This window comes from Melanaphis sacchari, unplaced genomic scaffold (genome assembly GCF_002803265.2).
Source record: "Melanaphis sacchari strain LSU unplaced genomic scaffold, SCAv2.0 Contig12_pilon_pilon, whole genome shotgun sequence".
NCBI lineage: Eukaryota > Metazoa > Arthropoda > Insecta > Hemiptera > Aphididae > Melanaphis > Melanaphis sacchari.
This window is the reverse complement of record NW_020270527.1, coordinates 3,546,971-3,566,624: the sequence shown is the minus strand read 5'-3', so window position 1 is coordinate 3,566,624 and position 19,654 is coordinate 3,546,971. Positions and strand designations below refer to the sequence as shown.

Genomic DNA, 19,654 nt, shown 5'->3' with positions numbered 1-19,654 from the left:
AAAAGGCGTTTTGAGATTGTTAAGTGCGTGAATGGATGACCGGGAATCGTAAGTTCTACACGAGGTAACAGGTAGAAATCACTTACGTTAATTCCCTATAGATATGTAAGTTCTACACGAAAAAGGTACCTATGTTGGTTCCTACGACGGAATAGGTACCTATAGGGATTCTACACGACGGAAGACAGTACCTATGTTGGTTCCTACACGACAGTTGGTTAGAAAAAGTTATATATTATGTATTCTATACTGTATACATTTTAACCCTTTTCTTATAATATATAATTTATAAGCTAATTTATTTTAATAATATTAATGTAATAATAATTCATAATTGTAAGAACATAATAGGAGTAAGTGATAAAATAATGTTATCGCACTCGTTTAAATCTCTATACATGGTGTATAAATAATAGGATTTATAAAGATAATTATAACGATAGTTTATCGATAAAGCTGACAAAGTGACTTACTTTCGATATACGAAATATTTACTACTTTCATTACTGATAAAATTGTACAAAAACCCACAGAATAATGTACATTGTCACTTGGATAATAATAGTTAATATGTTTCGAAACATTCGTGTGTCTGTATATCCGTTACAGTCACGATGACTAGCGAAAATCGCGTATCCTTTTATGCTAAGTAAAAGCTAAAGACCTATTAGTGTTAAATGATTTTAAATTTTTAAACATCACACTAAAAATGAAAATAATGGCGATGTGTTATAAATAGATTAAGGCAAAGATACAGTGGTTTAAATGTTAATTTGATTAATATAGATAAATCATGTTTGACCATATCATCAAGTGATGAAACTTTAAAAGGCAGCAGCAATACGTAACTTCAAAAAAAAAAAAAATGCAAGGAGTTGATTAATTGTGAGTCGTCGTGGAGAGGAGCTTTTCGTATCAAGGGTATGGGATTAAAATATGCATCGTCCTTCGGTTGAGCATCAGATACGCCACCGATTAGCGCCTAAGGGTAATGGTCGTGTTGTTTCAGCCGGTATAGCATTATAGCAGTACACAGTCATGGCATACTATACACGTACGTTTATTTATTTTTATTTTTTTTTTCAAAAGCTTATTTTTCTCCGGTTACTCGCCAAAAGCGCATTAGCCTGCTTCATACATCATCGGCCGACGACTCTTATAGATTATACGCACACACAGAAGCAAGAGAATTTCTCATTTCTCGGTCTGTCCCGTATCGTACACTATACTACCACAATCACCGCCCCCGCCCGGCACATACGTATTACAGCCCCGGGGCGTGATCTGTGGCACCCACCACCTCATAGACGAAGTTAGGTTTCCTGCAGTGTTAATACTTACCCACGCACGGAACGGGACGGAGACACTAATGAACTCAGCTGTGTGCGCCATTAAACGCCACCCAACCCGTAGGACCTATTCGTTAAATTTTTCTTCGCTCTGCCCTGTCCGCTCGCCCACAACACCAATATTAAATGTTAAAATATATCTATACTTTCTCTCCCCTCCGCGCCCGTCCTTATCAGTAGCTATTTTTCCTCCTTTTGGGCCGTCCCATGGCAGGTGAGGTAAAAGGTACCGTCTTTTGATAAAGAATTACGACGGTTAAACCCGCTCGCTTGCACAACTGCAGTTACTTTACCCCACACCACGCCTCGCCCGTCATCGACCACGTTCTGCCACCACTCCGACGGCCCATCATGTCTTTTGCCCACCTCTGATGGCTACCATCACGACCGCCGTTCACATTTTTTTTTTTCCAGAAGATAAATTATTACCCCGGGGATTGCGTCACGGTCCATGGTCCGGTTTACCCGCCCACCCATCATCCACCTTTCACCAAAATTCGACCACAGCTTCCCCCGACCGCGATATTTATTATTCCTACTACGACGACGCCAATCAAAATTATTACCACTGCTGACGCCATTGTGGTCACCGAGCCGTTGTTGAATCGGATGTATTTTACTGCAGAAAAACGTTTTTTTTCTTTCTTTTATGTATTTACTTTCCACCCGTGAATTACGTAAACTTTGGAACGAAATAATTTCCCTTGTCTCTTTTATCGGATCCATAAATTACGGAGAACACGGACCATTCTCATATCGATAGAAAATAAGTCGAAAAAACACCATCTTTATAATGCCGTAATAATATATTATTATACAACCGTAGTTGCACCCGATTAATCGTATTTTCAACAGCCAATAAACGTGCGTAAAATTAAAAAATGTACAACAAAAACACTAATAATAGCAAAAATATTATGTGTATTTTCGCGTACATTAAGTAAATTAAAACAATTTTTGATCAATTGAAACGTACACATTGCATAATATTAGATCATTTTTTTATTGCTTAAATATGGTACAGAAAATAATATAGTTTTCTTTGATAAATAATTTTATTGCACAATCATGGTAACTTAAATACGAACTATATTACTTCTGTGTTAGTACCTACATTAAACCTGAACATGCAAGGAATGTGGTATTAAGCATAAATATAAATGCATATAATGTATGCCTATACATATGATAATATTATGTTACATGTTAAACAGCTATTTAAAATGTAATTTATTTTATTCTTAACACAAAAATAAAATCCATCATGATCATAATGTTCGAAATGTATTAGTTTTTATTCTCGATTCGGTTTCCATTTACCTATATTTTCTATACTCTATAATTTTATCAATTCCCATAATTTACTTCATTTAAGTGTTCAATACATTTAATTAATTGAAAAACTTTTACAGTAAAATATATTAAACCTACATCACAAAAACAAAACTAAATGCTCAGCATATTTACATTATTTATATAAGAATGGTACAATGAGTTGAGTGTTTACTTTTCCTAAATATATTTAATTCTTAATTTCAAATTTAACAATCAGAATAAATACATAATAGAAATATTTATAGAAATAGTATAGGTACTTTACAACCATATAATATTATTATAACTATTTAAATACAATATTTTTAGCTTTATTACATATACATACTACACTATAATAATCAATTTATCAAAAAAATAATAGATATGTATCTAGTATCTATAAATAAATATAATAATGTTTATATAATATAATATGACATACGACTTAAAAGTTAAAATGTGTACTGCTATATTGATATTGTAAATAACTACGTTAATTTAAAATACCAAATTTTAAAAGATTTATCTTCTTAAAGGTATAAGATTCAATAAATTAATAACCCCCAAAAATATAATTTATATTAAAACAAAAAAAGTATTGGTTTTTTTTTTCGACGTTTTTATAAATATAATAAATTCATATAGAAAGAAATATATTGACTCTATAATCTGTTATATCATAATAGTCTTATCAGTTATACCTATGTATAAAAATTAATAAATTTATTTTTTTTAAATATATTTTTTCTTTTTTCATAAATAATTTTCATGAAATACTATATACTATCTGTTATACCAAATCCAAGCCTGTGTTTGAAAAAAAAAAACTTTTAAAACAAACTTTTTATTTTTAATAATTTATTATAGAGATCACTCTGGAAGTTTAATATTAAAGTCCCTAGAGATAAATTAAACTATGATATTTTTAAGTAAAATATTTTACAAATTACACCAGTATTTTTAAAAATAAACTTTATTTTCTTTTTTATACACAAATAAGTACATTTAAACATAATATAATGAAATAAATGACGATTGCATAAAATATTTATTTTTTTAAATTTGTTGATATTAAAAATCTTTTGAATAGGTAATACTAGTTTTGAAAATATAATTACGAGTCATCATTTATAAATATATTTTATTATTCCTAATACATGGAACTATAGTAATGGTATGCTATAATAATAAAGACAATGGTACAACAGTTTAATAAATAATTCACCCTAAAAATGTATTTATATTTCATCAAATTCAACCAAACTTCCAATAGGTGTACTCAGGTGTTACCGGTATTCTCGATTTGCATATTATGTTGTTGAATCTAACAACTTTTAATTTTATATTTGTTTTGAAGTACGAGTATAATATCATAGTTAAATGTCTTAAACTATAAGACTCTATATCATTATAATCAAAAATGTACAATTAAAGATAATTATATGGTGATATCCTTTTATAGTTTACACCTATTTATTATAGATTTTAATGATCAATTTTGTTTATAACAAAAGGTAAATTATTTTCTTTTAAATTTATTCAAACGCAATAATTGTTGGATTGATGTATATTTATTTAATTTCATTGAAAAAAAAATTCAAAAGTTCATTTTGTTCTTAACTTGTTTGAGCCGTATTTAATCTAACCGTATCCATAAAATTAACAATAATATTGATTTGAACATTTTATAAACTGGGCTTAATGTATTTAGTATGTTGATTTATTGATTTCATGAAATACACTAACTTTAATAATATCACGTAACAATGTAAACTATTTATACATGACCTGAAACAATATTTAATATTTTTTCAAATTATTTTTGTAAAACAATTTGTCATATAACATCAAATATATACATAAGCTTACTTTAAAAAAAGTTTTATCACTGATGAGGCCAATTTATAACTGATTACAACCAATTTAGAATTAAATTGCCGGTGATAGACTATATTATCTTAAAACAGTGAATTGAATTTAAAAATCATGGTAATTAACATTAAGAACATTATTTTTTATGATATCATAAGAACACGGGAGCTATAAAGACTTATTATTTTATGAAAATAATATGATATTTAATGGAGTTTCCCAAAATATTTGGTGTACGAATAAAAAGTTTTAATATTTTTTTATTCTTTTTTTAAACTTGACGTATTTTAAAAGAAAAGTTTTATCTGTCTTTAATTTCAAGTCTTCAAGTTCGTAATAACCACTAAGACATCATAAGTAACATTGTTAGCTTATACAGCCCAAACCTTAAAATATACTAGTGCAATATGTAAGTTTGTTGTTATTTTTTTTTACTTTGGGACACACTTAACCTTTATGTTATTTTTTAGTAAAATTACTAAAAGCACGCACATCACAGGCCACGAATATCCAATGCAGTAATAATAATATCATTCTTAGTATAACACCAATATTCTTTCTTTTTCCGTACATCATTTCTTGTTAATTTTTAAGTACACAAACTAAAAGAACCCTATTTTAAAACTCCGAGTTAAGACATAAGCGTATCGCTAAGATATATTTGTCATTATTGTTTACGCAAAGATATCCATAATACCACGGGAATCCGTCTATTGATCCATTTTCAAACATGTACCTTGTTGTATTAAATCCACTAAATTACTGATATAAAAATAACAACATATAAAATGAGAATCGATTCGATGAAACCTATGCGATAAATACTAAACTTATTATCGACCTAGACTAAAATAATCTTCGTAATCAATGATATTTTTGTTTATGCATTGATATTATAAACAAATGCAAATTATTTTATGAATCGTTTATATCAGAAATAAAAAGTAGACAAATTTTCAACTGCTTTTGTGAACTTAATTGAAATATGCGTATATGTTTTTTTACCAGAAACAAAGTCTATAGAATTAATAAATAATTTATGCCTAGATATAATGTATTTAATTACAATGTGAGTATACTCGATTTAAATATCATGTTACTCAAAAATTTCGAAAAATCATATGAAATCGTTTGACATCATCACTAAGATGATTATTAAGTATTAAAAAGAGAGATGAGTATCTTGAGTCTTTTCCTTTTAATCTAGTATTTGAATAGATTATCAAAAATTTGTCTACTAATGTGCTTAGGGGTGAATAAGGAATTTAATCGATTGCTTATTATTCATGTCTTTTTGCGCATGAGAAAAAAGAAAGTTTATTTAATGATGGATAGCAAAGTTTTTGTAGAATAAATGGTAATTATAGCTGCATACCTGAAAACTGGTGTTATTCAAATATTAATATTAATATTAATATTTTTTATCGGAATGTGTATATGTTCCTTGTATTTGAAGGCTCAGCTAAACCTTACAGTTTAACATTATTGCACTACATGTATCTAATAAGATCATTACGTAAATTTTTAAAGTTGTTTTTGATGGGATTCTGTAACGCAGTAAAAATATAAAAGAGAAATCTTATTGAGGAATTAAGTGATTGTTTCGTTCGACCTATAATAAGGTCCTTAGTTAAAAAATTTTCCAGGAATTGGTCCCTAGTATTTAGCTTGCATGTACGTTTGAATATGTCAATGTAGAATATAATGTATGGTATTCTATAGAATGTAAAGTGTGCATAACATAAATTGTTTAGAAGGGGTTAACTTGAATTTCCCAATTTTGGAACCAGCAGGTGTCCAACATAACTATATGGTTTTAGATTTTGACACATTCTTAAGCTAGGTCTTTGTATTATAATGTAAAAAGTAATAATTGTTGTATTGTTGTATTGCATCCACAAATATACAGAGAAATATATTTATATATACATTTTTTTTTTTTTTTGACATCAATCAGATTTAAAATAAAATAATAAAAACAAATATGACGTGTATTCATGATATATAATTTTTAATTATAAATACACGTTTATAGAACATCATGCTATTTTTTTTTTTTTTAATCATTTTTTTCATTAAATATTATATTTTTACGTTCCTATAAGTCAAAACTTAATCACGTTAAACATATTTTTGGCATAAAATATTTTGTCTTATAAAAATATAAATAATTTTTTTTCAAACTAAGTGTAACTCTATTTCATATAAATCAGATAATACTAACAAAGGTAAAGTACATGGTATTACTTAATACAAATCCATATAATTCATCTTTTTTTAAGTGTATAAAACTATTTGGTGAATGCTAAATTAAAAATTCATATCTTAACCGTCAATACAATATAATTTATTATTATTACACTGCAAATATTTCCACCATCTCTAAAGAATTGTCAAATATTTTTATTTTTAGAAAAAAAAATATACAGATAAACATATTAGATTAATAATTGTAAATAATTCAAAGATATATTGGTTTTATTATTCTTATCATATATGTCTTATTTAATCACTTGTTTTAATAGTTATAATTTATAAATATAAAAAATGTTTAGACAAATATCTAAAACATTGTTTTGAAGAAAAAATTTGATATTATAAAGTAATAATAAAAAAAAAATTATTAATTCCGATGTTAACTTTTAAATATTTATTAATTATTAAGTAATTTAAATTAAATATTTTTTATAAATAAGCACCTGGTGTTTATTTTTTACTGCTTCACTCTATTTTTCAACTTAGTGTTTTTTCATAATGTAATATTAATGATCATTTTTAAAAACGAATTAACTTGTATCTAGCATACTATCCATATGTGCTCGTTTATACAAGCCTACGATGAAAAAATCGATAAATTATGAATTTTTTAACATTAAAATCATAATTTTCAAATGTTATAGCTAACTGCATAGAATAGGATTTTTTAACAATAATGTAAAAATTAAATTTTGTTGTTTTGACATAAAATATTATGACTATAATATTATTCAATCAAATCAACTAATATAAAAATAACTTATATACATACTGATATACTCAATTGTGAATTATTAATATATACTCCTTAAGGTACAATAAACCTTATAATAATTAAATAAATAATATTTTAACAAATAAAAAATTAGAAATAATTGTACTTAAATCGAATTACATGTAATTATAGCTCAATAATATAATTAAAATGTACTGTATTAAATATTATATTATGAAAACGTTTATCATTATTTTTAAATATTCTATAATATGTACTCTAAAATGTATTTTAGATACTAAACTTCCAAATGTAGCTACGTGATTATTTTTTAGTTAATAATAATTATGATATAAACAACTAGCTTATCTTTATATATAAATATATGGCTTTCTATTACAATACATTAACATAATGATATATTTTTTTGCAATTTAGTATCTAAATTTTTTTTCATACATAGATATTAAAACTATAAATAAATAAAAGTGCCTATCGCAGATTTTTGATTTATATCCCATTCAGCGTTACATTGATCTATTAATTTTTCTAAATTTCTCAATGTTTTTACTTTACTGAATATTTTTTTTATTTACTGTAATGACGTGATTACATTTATAATAAGTAATTTATGTAATTGAATCAAAAATAAAGTTACTTCAAAAATATCATAAAAAAAATGTACCGTGGTCAAAAAGATATTAAAACTTATCGAAAATATAAATGTCATTAATATAATATATATATTTTTATATCATATTTTTCAAATTTAAGCAGAATATTATAAGTAGAGAAAACTTACATTTTTATTTGTAACAAATTTATTTTAATAATAAAACTCAAATATAAGTTCCATATTGAATTCAGATTCGTTACCATATATTTTAAATGGGATAATATGATGATAGGGAGATTACTAACTCTGCTGTGTGTATAATATAAGTATAAAAATATCATTGTAAATTTTAATGTATTTGTTTATGTCTTAAATTATTATAGACAAATACCGTAAGAATAAAGTGTCTATTTTTATTTATTTTTATCTAAAAATATTTAATTTTTAATATTTATTTATTACTTATTTTTAAGAAATCATTACTAATAATTACGATATTAAAATTTAACATTTTAAATATCATAAAATTTAATATTTTTAAGTATTAAACCTACAAAAAATAAAAATAAAGAATGTTTTCAATATATATTTTAAAATGTATTTTTTTTTTTTTATTTCATTGAATTATTTGTTCTAATTTTAGAATTATAATATAAATAAATTTAACTCTGATGAACACTGTTGTAAATAAACGTGCATAATTAATATTGTAATAATTTCTAATACAATGGGATACTTATGAAAACAAACCCAATGTTTGTTAACATTTTAATTAATTAAATTACTATAAAGCTAAATTAAAAATTAACATGAATTGTAATTATATATTTTATTATTAAAATGAGTGTACGTTTAGTATTTAGTATTTACACATAACATTTAAGCTTGAAATCCACTCATTTCAAAATTGAACTGATCAAAAATATATATGGTACAAAATAATGCGTTACGTATAGTTTCTTTGTCATCGCTATTCACCTCAAAAAATAAAAACAAAACCCTCGTAACTACTTACAACTCCTAAGCACCCTGTTTAAGCCAAAATCATTTAAAAACATATCAAACATACGTCTTACTTCTTAACTTTTCAGACAAATCATGTATGCATTCTTGGTCAATTGGTGAGACCCTATAAGTAGAAAAAAAAAATACCAGCTAGATTCCATATCTAACTAAATTATTATAAATCAGAAAACAAACTCACACAAATTTTAACAGGCTCTCGTCTGACAAAAGTCCGTCGATGTGAAACCGTTATTCAAGCAATAGCGAAAAAATCACTCCAATTTGCTCCTTCATAGCAGCAACAACTCTTAAGACTACCAACCCGGTCAAATAAATTAATGACTGTACCCAAGACCTTTGGGTTCGATGATGGAAATCAATAATACCGTACACAAACAAGCCTGAGTTCACCAAAGAATATAACATATTTTAGCCGCCGATGGCGAAATCAACAAAGTTAACCAACCGATCATTTTGCTACCAACGACGGCTGTGTCATAAAAATCCTATATTGTTAGTTGTCTATCCAGCCACCGTTTGCACATTGAAGAGGCCAATTCCACTTGCGTATAATATAATACCATAGCGGCAGACGTCCAAAGTACTGCGATTGTGTAATTGTGGTTTGTGGTTTTACCTTCCTAACCACTAAGCTATTTACGTAGACGACCAGTGTGATTTCTAATAAGCGTATAAGTATGATCGGAAGTAAACTCACTTGGCAGTGAGTTATCGATATAATTAACATGCGAACAATGACAACAACCAATCGACACTTCGGCTGATGAACAATATCACATCTGGAACTCACATAAGGTACTGAATAATCCCGACGAGAAAACAACAAGATTCCGGTATACAGCCAATTCCTACCCAAGTCATTTACTTGAGCAGATGCGGAGAACGATGTGATCTAATCCCGTGTATTTAACAAACCATTCCCTATAATTTTATGGTAGAACGGACAATTACCCGTGATGGTCGTCTACTCAGGTCTAGTCAGCCCCAGAACCCGTACTGTCGTTTACTGAATTATATTTTATTGCAGACATAAAAATAAATGAATAGATAATACGGAAACTGGCTTTTGTAATTACACTACGAAGTGGTGCCACTCATTAAATGTCGTGCATAATTTCGATATATATATATATATTTTATCGCGCTAAAAAATGAATAATATTACTTAAAATATAGGTAAATATCATATTGTAACTGTTATATGATTCGGAAAAATCTAAAAAATATTCTATAACATTATACCAATAAAACATTTAAAAATATTTATTTTTTTCATTCTCAATAAACGAAATTAAATACAATATTTAAATTATTTTAAAGTAAAATATACTCTAGTATTACAATACAAATGTAAGTATCTATTAGTATAGTAATAATTGTATTTTACTTAATTTGGTCATTATGTTTAAGTTTAATATATTCTTGTTAATGTACTCGTAAATTACCATACAAATCGAAACAGAAATTAGTACATCGAGTAAACAATGAGACGAGAGCTTACAATTATTTAGGATATTTGAAACTATTTATACAACATGAGGTTTTAATATATCTGTATATATATATATGACATATGTAGGTATAATACAAGGTAGCATAAATAAAATATGCATAGGCCTTATTGCGGATTCAATTTCTAGGTACTCCATGAGTGATTATAGGGCTCTGGGCTTCTAAAATTTAAATTAATTTTGGATCTCTTTACGGCTACGGACTATTCTATTAATATAAGGCCTTAGTTAACATTTTGCAATGTTAAACGTCTTTTACGCAGATACTACTATAATTACGTACCTATAATGATATTTATAGTTATCTATACTTTTAATAATATAATAGTTTTGATATATTCACAGGTACCTAGTTACAAATAAAATGTATTAATTACGTATTGACAAATGTTAGGTTTTATGTATTATTCAACACACTTTTTTTTATATAATTTATCTATTTTTGTTACTGATATTAACATCATATAAATATAATATTTTTTATTTAAATATTGCAAAACCACGCAAGTTTTGTGATTTTGGAAGCCCAGAGCCTCCCAGATGTAGAGAGAGAATATCTATCAAACTTTACTAATAAGGTAGTAAGGTCATTCATTGGATACCCGTTGTCCACATTAATGCATAAAATAATGGTAAAATAATATAAACTTTTGAAATTACCTGATTTAAAAATTAATGATTTATAAAAACTTTGATTTACCCAGATTTAAAAAATACAAATCACGTAACCAAACTCTACATTTGTTTCAAATATAATTTAATTAAAATTGTTTCCATTTTAATTGTATTTTCATAACATAATATTTTAACTTGTTTACAATACATGGAGATAAGTAAAAGTATACATAGGTACTAGCATTTTTTTTTTTTTTTTTTTTTTGGAGGGGGGGTTAACATATAATATGAAATTATAATACATTTTTCTGTATAAATCATCAGCATAGATGAAATGCAAAAATAAATTATAAGTAACGTGTGAAATAGCAATTATCTAGTTTATAGTTTATGAATCACAAATAATTAGTCCAAAAAGTGGTATGTAATGTAAAAACATAAAAGAGTATTAGTTTTTAGTAAGAATAAAACCAAATTAAACAAATTAATAAAAAAAAAGTCAAAATAAACATAGTTAAGATTTTATATTTAAGTAATTTCTCAATGTAGCAGATCCGATGATCTTATTCAGATTTTTTTCTTATTATTTTTTTATTTTATACGTTTCTGTATAGTAAGAAATAAAACATCACAAAAAAAAAATATATCACAAAATTAAGTATACAGATATTCAGTTATTGATTAAAAGATGTTTTGCAAAATTATATAATATTCCAGTACATAATTTTATATTTTATTACAAATGTAAATTAAATTATTTTATTGTTAGATATATTTATAAATAATAAATTAATATCAATGAATGTATTCAAATAAAAACTTTAAATAAGTATATTTAATATTATTAATTTCATTAAATTCGAGCAGTTATATTATTTTATTTATACACCACACATAAATTATTCTATTTTTATTTTTCTAATTTTTTTTTTTTTTTTGTTCTCTGTAAAAACTTAAAATAAGTTATTTGAAACAAAGATTACTAATAAACAATAGAATTCAGGATACTAATCATCTATGAAGATATAACAATATCGTATTTTTGTATCAAATACAAAATATCAGTAAAGTATAATTGTGTGTTTATACATTATATTTTATACTAGACTTTTATATTTTTGAATGGACATTGAGTTGGTAAATATATTCGAACATATTATATTGGCATTTTTAAAGAGACATTATAAAGTTTTTTTTAGGTATATAAAGTTTATTTTATAAAGCTTACGCCTTAGGGTTTTTTAATACAATAATTTTAGCAGTACAATGAATTTAAAATAACAATACTAATGGTAATACTACCTATATAATAAGTACATAAAAATTTCATTTATTTAATTTGTTCATATGTAAACGTCATATTTAATAACTCACTCGTATTATGGTACTCGTGTCGTTTTATAGGTAATTTTAAATCATACTACTTGAACTATCCTAAAAAAATAATAATATAAATAAAATTATCAATATGTAAAATATTTAATGCCGAACAATTAAATTATATAGTTTTATATTTATGATGACCAAAATTAAAGTTTCGTTTATTTTATTTTATTACATTCAATTGACTTATTAACTTGAAAAAAAAATACTGTTAAAAGATTCAAACGAAATTGAAATTTTGCTTTTAACACTAAACACTCTTTTGAAGTAGTTTATTTTTTTTTTAATGTTATTCACATTAATAGCTTCAATGTCAAAATATATTGAAACGTTTTTCAATGAATGTGTAACTACGTGATTAAATATTAATTTTCTAGTAAATTATTTTAAAATTTTATAACCAAAAGAAATAATAATTAATATTAAAATCTAAAATATATTTTTTATATGATAGAAACAATAAGATTTATTGTTAATAGGATCTGTATATCATTCTGTCGTTTTCTACGGTTCATACTAAGTATCTCATTAATAAATTTAAAAAGTTTCATCCGAAATAATTAGGAATTAAATTGTTGTACCATATTATTCGTACATGTTAACTTTTTCAATGTTAAATCATTATATGTATTAAATCATATGCCAGTTTTACTTTGTAACTAATTTCTTTATGACTTATCTTAATGTAAGCTGACGATGATCCCTGCAGTTATTTTATATTTAATCTAATATGTTATAGATTAACAAAGATCATACTTTGTTCGTTTGATCATATTAATCAATATAACATGCATATTTTCATATTATGGTTGTGAGCAAGTAATCGAAAAACCATCGTACTCAAAGATTTAAAGGTATATTTTAACCACCTAGTCATATTATAGCCTTTAAGTATAGTAAATATTATTTTACAATCAATGTTGATGGTGGCGCCACAGTATAGTTTAATATACGTGCATCCTAGTTTATTGCTTCAGTCTATATGATTTTGAACATAAAACATATTTCTTTTAGTACTTAAAAATCATAAATTTATAATGTTTAAACGGATATTATAAAGCATTGTTAGTAACAATGCTAAATATTGTTGTACATTTTGATGTCAGAGTTGTAAGCGAGTAGTTAAACAATCGTTTTTAATGACCAATGAATTCAATGAGGGTCAAAAATGTCAGTATTGTTTTGTTCGATCAGCTTCCATAATGTCACTAGATTTGTTCTTTCACGAAGTAAAATAAAGAGATATTTCTGTATAAATAAGACATATTATAGATTAAATTTTAATAGGGGCTATAAGATTAGAATAATATGCTATAACTCAAAAAGTGATCCCTAAACTTGAGATTTATGTACATAACTTTTTGAAAATATAATATAATACCTAATATTAATAATGTTCATTCATAATATTGCGTTAGCATTTATACATTATAATTATATTAGCTTTGATTTGAATAAATACTAAATAAAACATAGGTACTTAGTAAAAATTAAAAAAAAATATAATATATAAGCAGTTTTTATTTTAAATAACATAAAGCAGTTTTTTTTTTTTTTAAATTTTAGTTCGAAAAACAAATACGAGTACATACATTATTTGCGGTACAAAAATAAAACGGGATATAATATAGTCTAATCTTTATTTTTCCTTCTCTACACTATAATAACTAACTATTTAGGTACTTTTTTTTTTTTTTAAAGACATATTTTTCGTTTTATTTAAATGAATATTGTTTCATAATAGAAAAATATAATTCACACACACACACACATTTCTCAAGTGGTTCCGTTATATACCAGTGTAATATATTTTTGTTAAATATAAAACTATTGTACCAAAGAAAAAAAAATAAGAGGATAAAGTAAACCATTAAATCAAACATTTAAAAATTATAACTCGATAAATCGTGTATAATATAAAATATTAATGCATACAGTAGTATAAGATATATTTTCTAACTATAACTTTGAGTTAAAATTAAACCTTACAACATTTTTTCAAATTTTTAATGCCTTTTATTTATTCCAACAAAGAAAACTATTGTCTTTTGAGTTTAGCTAAAACAAATTTCAAAGTAAAATTAAACAAAATATTCGTCAAATCAAACTATATAACGTGTAAAGTCAAGTATATTCCAGTTACGTAGTTAATTCAAATAATTTGCTCGTTAATATAATTAGAAGGAAGTTTAATTGGCAAAAAGTCTTATATTATTTTTGCTCGGGTTAGTAATACCCAATGAAGTATTCAGCCTGGTGCCGTCGAAAAGAACAGTGGCACAAGCAGAATGTAAGTTTAACTGAATTATTATGATAAATATAAATTAATGTCTATGAAGAATTAAAAGTACAAAGAGTTTAAGGATTAATCGCTTGGTCCGGGCGCGGAATACGGGAAATGGGTTCGTCTCAAATACGACGTCGACGAAAACACGAATAAAGACGCACGGAATAATTATTATTCGTAAAAAATTCAAATAAGTCCCCAGAATGCGATTGTTTTGGTCGTTTAATTAAGAGGAGTAAAAGCACAAAAGTGTTCATTAAAATGGCAGTGTATTAATCGATAGAGCATTGCCCATTACGGCGGTAGGTAACGAGACAACAGTGAAGGTTAACATTTCGGCAACGGACCGCGTAACGTTTTCTCGGGTACCTAACGAGTACGTGACGGTCCGATAATAATAATATTTTATTCGCTATAACGTCGTGATGTCGACGACGACGAAATGGTTACTCACGTGTGAGGTTTATCATTGTGGTTTAATTAATTGTTTCTTCGCCCGGAGCAGTCGCAATACTGCAGATGGCTGGACGACTGGACCCCGCGGGAACGGACTGCGACGATGGCAATATTTGTCGACAATATAGTTAAGTCGTGTAACGGCACTATCACGCTGTATTATATTATTATGTCACTGCACGACGGGCCGAGGGAAATATTTTGTTTTTCTGGAACAGAAAAGCGGAGTGCCGATGCCGGCGAACGGTGGAGCGAGATCGATTCGACGGACGGTACGATCCGATTGCGACGTGTCTATTTTTATTAGTTGACAAAATTTGAAAACAATTTTTCGTGTAAACGCGACGACGGTATCGTGCGGTTTGGCGGCGATAGCGCGACGGAACGAACGCGGGAAATCGTGCGGACAAAGGCGGACGGCGACTGGTAAACGATACGGAAACGCGGTCGTACCCCGCGAAAAAGCGCTCCAACGCATGACGCTGCCGAAACTCTTTCGCCGCCGATGCCGCCACCGCTGCCAACGTGTTCTCGGTCCGTTCGGCCCCTGACGAGTCCCACGACGATGATGAAGACGACGACGATGGTTCGACCATGGAGTAATAGTAATATATTAATACTATTACTTTATGATATGTCGAAATTGTTATTTCTTCTTTTTCATTGAAACGAACGTTTTATTTTAGTAATGGCAATACAATTATTATAGTGATAACCTCAGTTAAGTACTTCTAACCATTAATAGACATTATTATTATTGTTGGGTGTATTATAATATACAAGTTTAGCGATTATTTTTATTTAATATAATATTGATGACGCGATAGAAAAAATAACAATTAGTTATGGTTGGATAATATTAATTCGGGTACTCAGCACAATTATTGTATTCACAATACAATGCTCTAAAAATGCACTCGATCGTTGTTTTAATTTTTAACAACTTTTGAACCAAAAAACTGTTTTAAAGGATTGCACAATAATTGCAGATCTTTTAGGTGCACTTTTAAAATGAAAAATAATTATTCCCATTTTATTTTTCATTGCCACTTGTAATCTCGATTTTACGTCGTATGGATATATTGAAAAATGATGATTAATAATATTTAATATTCTAAGTACATTACAAAGTTATTGAAAAGTAAAAATCTTTAAATTTCAGTGTCATATTCCCAACAATCCCTAAAAATTCTCTAAAAACTATCCTTAAAATAATTAAAAACCCTAAAGAAATACAAAATAAAAAATTAATATTCTAAATCAAAAATGCGAGAAACGTATATTTTAGAAAATGAGCATTGAGTAGCTTTTTAAAACAAAGCAAATTACACCGAACTCGAAATCCCGGCTCTGATAATAATACAACGAACTAAAGGAAATATTATATCTTTTTTTTTATATTAGAGGTCACGAAATATGTATTTTCTACGGCTTGGTCATGCATGACTTGGATCTACTACTGGATGTAAATACTAAAAAATTTTAAAAGTTTATCGCAGTACGAACAGTGGTTGACGGTCATTTTTAAATCCTTTATTAATGTATAATACAAGCTCGGACCGGCTTAGGAAATTGGTGAGACCCGAGTCTGCTGCAGTTATTCAACCTAAAGCACATGATATATATATTATATGTTTCTATACCATAATATGTGCTGTAACTGTGTTGCAATTTAACTCAAAGTTATGCATAGATATCACTAATAGTATTTAACTTACCGGTTGAAGTCTTGAAGAGCAAAATACCTAACATTTTGGAATAGTTTTACGCAGTACAAAAACGTTTTTGTACTACCTATCTTTGTTTCCGTTGAGTTTTTTCAGGTATAAAAGTACAAGTCATTAACTATAAATAAGATAACATTTTCTTTATTTTAAAAAGCATGGCAGTTTTAGCTGTAATTTTATAGGATGTGTATAGCCTCATCTTTCAAGAACTTTAGAAAAATAAATAAAAACGTGATGTTAATCAGCTCATTATTTGAATAGTGTCTATCAATAACTTTCTCTCACAACAAGTAAACAATTTTTTTAAAAAAAACATTAATTATTAATTTAGCACATTTATTTGTGACTTAATACTATCATTATACCTATAATAAACATAATAATTACATACATTCGGTAAACATTAAAAATGTTAATAATTACATGGATTTCAATAAAACGCTTATACCAGGATTATTTTACTAGTAAATTTATTTCAAAATAATCATTTTTTTTTTTTTTATTTTAATTATATCAATATTTTTAATACTAAAAATATAAGTATACAATATAATACGACTAGTGTTGAGAACCTTAAATATATTTAATTAATTTTAAAAATTAGTTTAAAACTGTCCGTAAAAACACGGACACTAAAGAGTTTATTTTATGCCGTTGGCAATGGATAGTTTTGAAGTCAGACCGTGCTCGATTCCACTGAAAATAGAATCAATTACAAAATAAAATATCTTTTTCGTGTATGAACAATCGTTAAATTAACTTAAATCGCGTATTATATTAGGCCCGTATTTAAGAATTGGCCAGGGTGAGCCATTCTCCCTCCCTGGTGGAACTTAGGGGCAGTAAATTTGTATGAACTTTTTTTATGTATTAAGCCAGCATAGTTATAGGTTTGAAATTATGCAAAATATATTTTTCTTATATATTGTGATTTTATAGAGATTTTTCAAAAGTTATTTTAGAATATTCTCTCAAATTTTTTTTATACGAACAAATCCTTAGATAACTGATAACAAAATTACGCAGAATGCAGCTTGAAACTTCCATTGTCGTAAAATACAACATAATAATAATAATAATAACAATGAATATGTTTATTTTACTCTTTCGGAATACCTTTTTGATACTGTCCTGAAATTACTATAATATTTCTAAATATTTAACATTAGATGTGCATCTATTATAATGCATCATTCTATTCATTCTAATTTATCCAAAAAATACTAAAAAAGTATATAATAAATTAAAATAAATAACTTTTATCCTTAAACATTACATAATATATTATAAATAATATATTTTAATTATATATTGACATAAAAATGGCTTGGTGTGGCGCGTTGGTTGCTTCCAGTTGCGGAATGCAACTGAGAATAAGTAACGGCCATAGCTACTAGCTCCCGGATGGGTGACCACTCGGGATCATAGTGGTTAAAAACCTAGCCACACATACACGTGTTTGCTATCAACCGTAACAATTGTAAAAATACAACCTACCGTACCAACCTTACCCCCTACCACAGTTCACAACCCCTAAAAATAGCTTATGGCCCTAGTTGCCGGACTTAAGTTCAAATGCTTTTCTTTTAACTATAATTGTAAATAAATTTCTTTCAGATTTAAATTATGGATAATAAGCTCAGTGGCTGTGCTTACCAAAAATTGGATAAAATTGAAAAAAATAGTATAAAAAACATGAAATTTGATGTCTTATTCCAAAGGTTAAATTTGGATAATATTTAAATTTTTGTGTATAATGTTAAAAAATTATTTTCATTGAATAAATATAAATAATACATTTATTTTATATGTAGACATTTTTTTTTTTTTTTTTAAGAACATATTAGGATGTTATAGAAAACAAATGCTTCATATATTTAGTTGCAATATATCATCAATTAATAATATCTACCCTATTTTTAAAAGTAGAATCAGTGGGTAATATCCATTCTGTTGCCAGTAAAATCACATATAATAATAGGTAAATATTTTATGTTAATTTAATATACTGTTGAAAAATAATATTTTTAGATTATTATTATTTTTTTTTTTTTTTTTTAAGCAATAAATATATCATTCAGTAAAATGTGTGAATTTATCATTTATTGAATAATATTAAGTGAAATACTATGTCATATTTTACTTATAGATAATTTATTAAAATTATAGCTGATAAAGTAATATGTACTACAGTTGACGAATTAAAATATTTATCATATTATTCTATTAGCATTAATTTCTATACAAGATATATGTATCATATATTGATTAGTTATCATTTATCATAAGATATGTAAATAGTATTAAAGAACCTGCTGAGTTAATGGAAAATATTGAACACAAACCTGGACCAATAGAAGAAGATATTTTTTCTATATTTAACAAGATTATTATTGATATTCTTAGAAGTCAATCATATTATAATACCGTCAATATGTCTTGTGCTTATTTAAGAGTTAAAATTTGAATTAAGACAATGGCAACAGTTGCTGATTTTGTTCCATATTTCGCTCACTCATCAAAC

The 19,654-nt window shown here is 26.5% G+C and overlaps 1 protein-coding gene across 1 annotated transcript in view; it reads right to left on the bottom strand.

Annotated features, from left to right (window-relative positions):
- The window catches only part of LOC112591186 (hemicentin-2-like), a 319,132-nt gene extending 303,319 nt beyond the window's left edge, over positions 1-15,813 (bottom strand). Inside the window, exon 1 of the mRNA XM_025334910.1 lies at positions 15,402-15,813. The gene's annotated coding sequence lies outside the window, so the exon portion shown is untranslated. The remainder of the gene's footprint in view (positions 1-15,401) is intronic.
- Between the last annotated feature and the right edge of the window lie 3,841 nt (positions 15,814-19,654).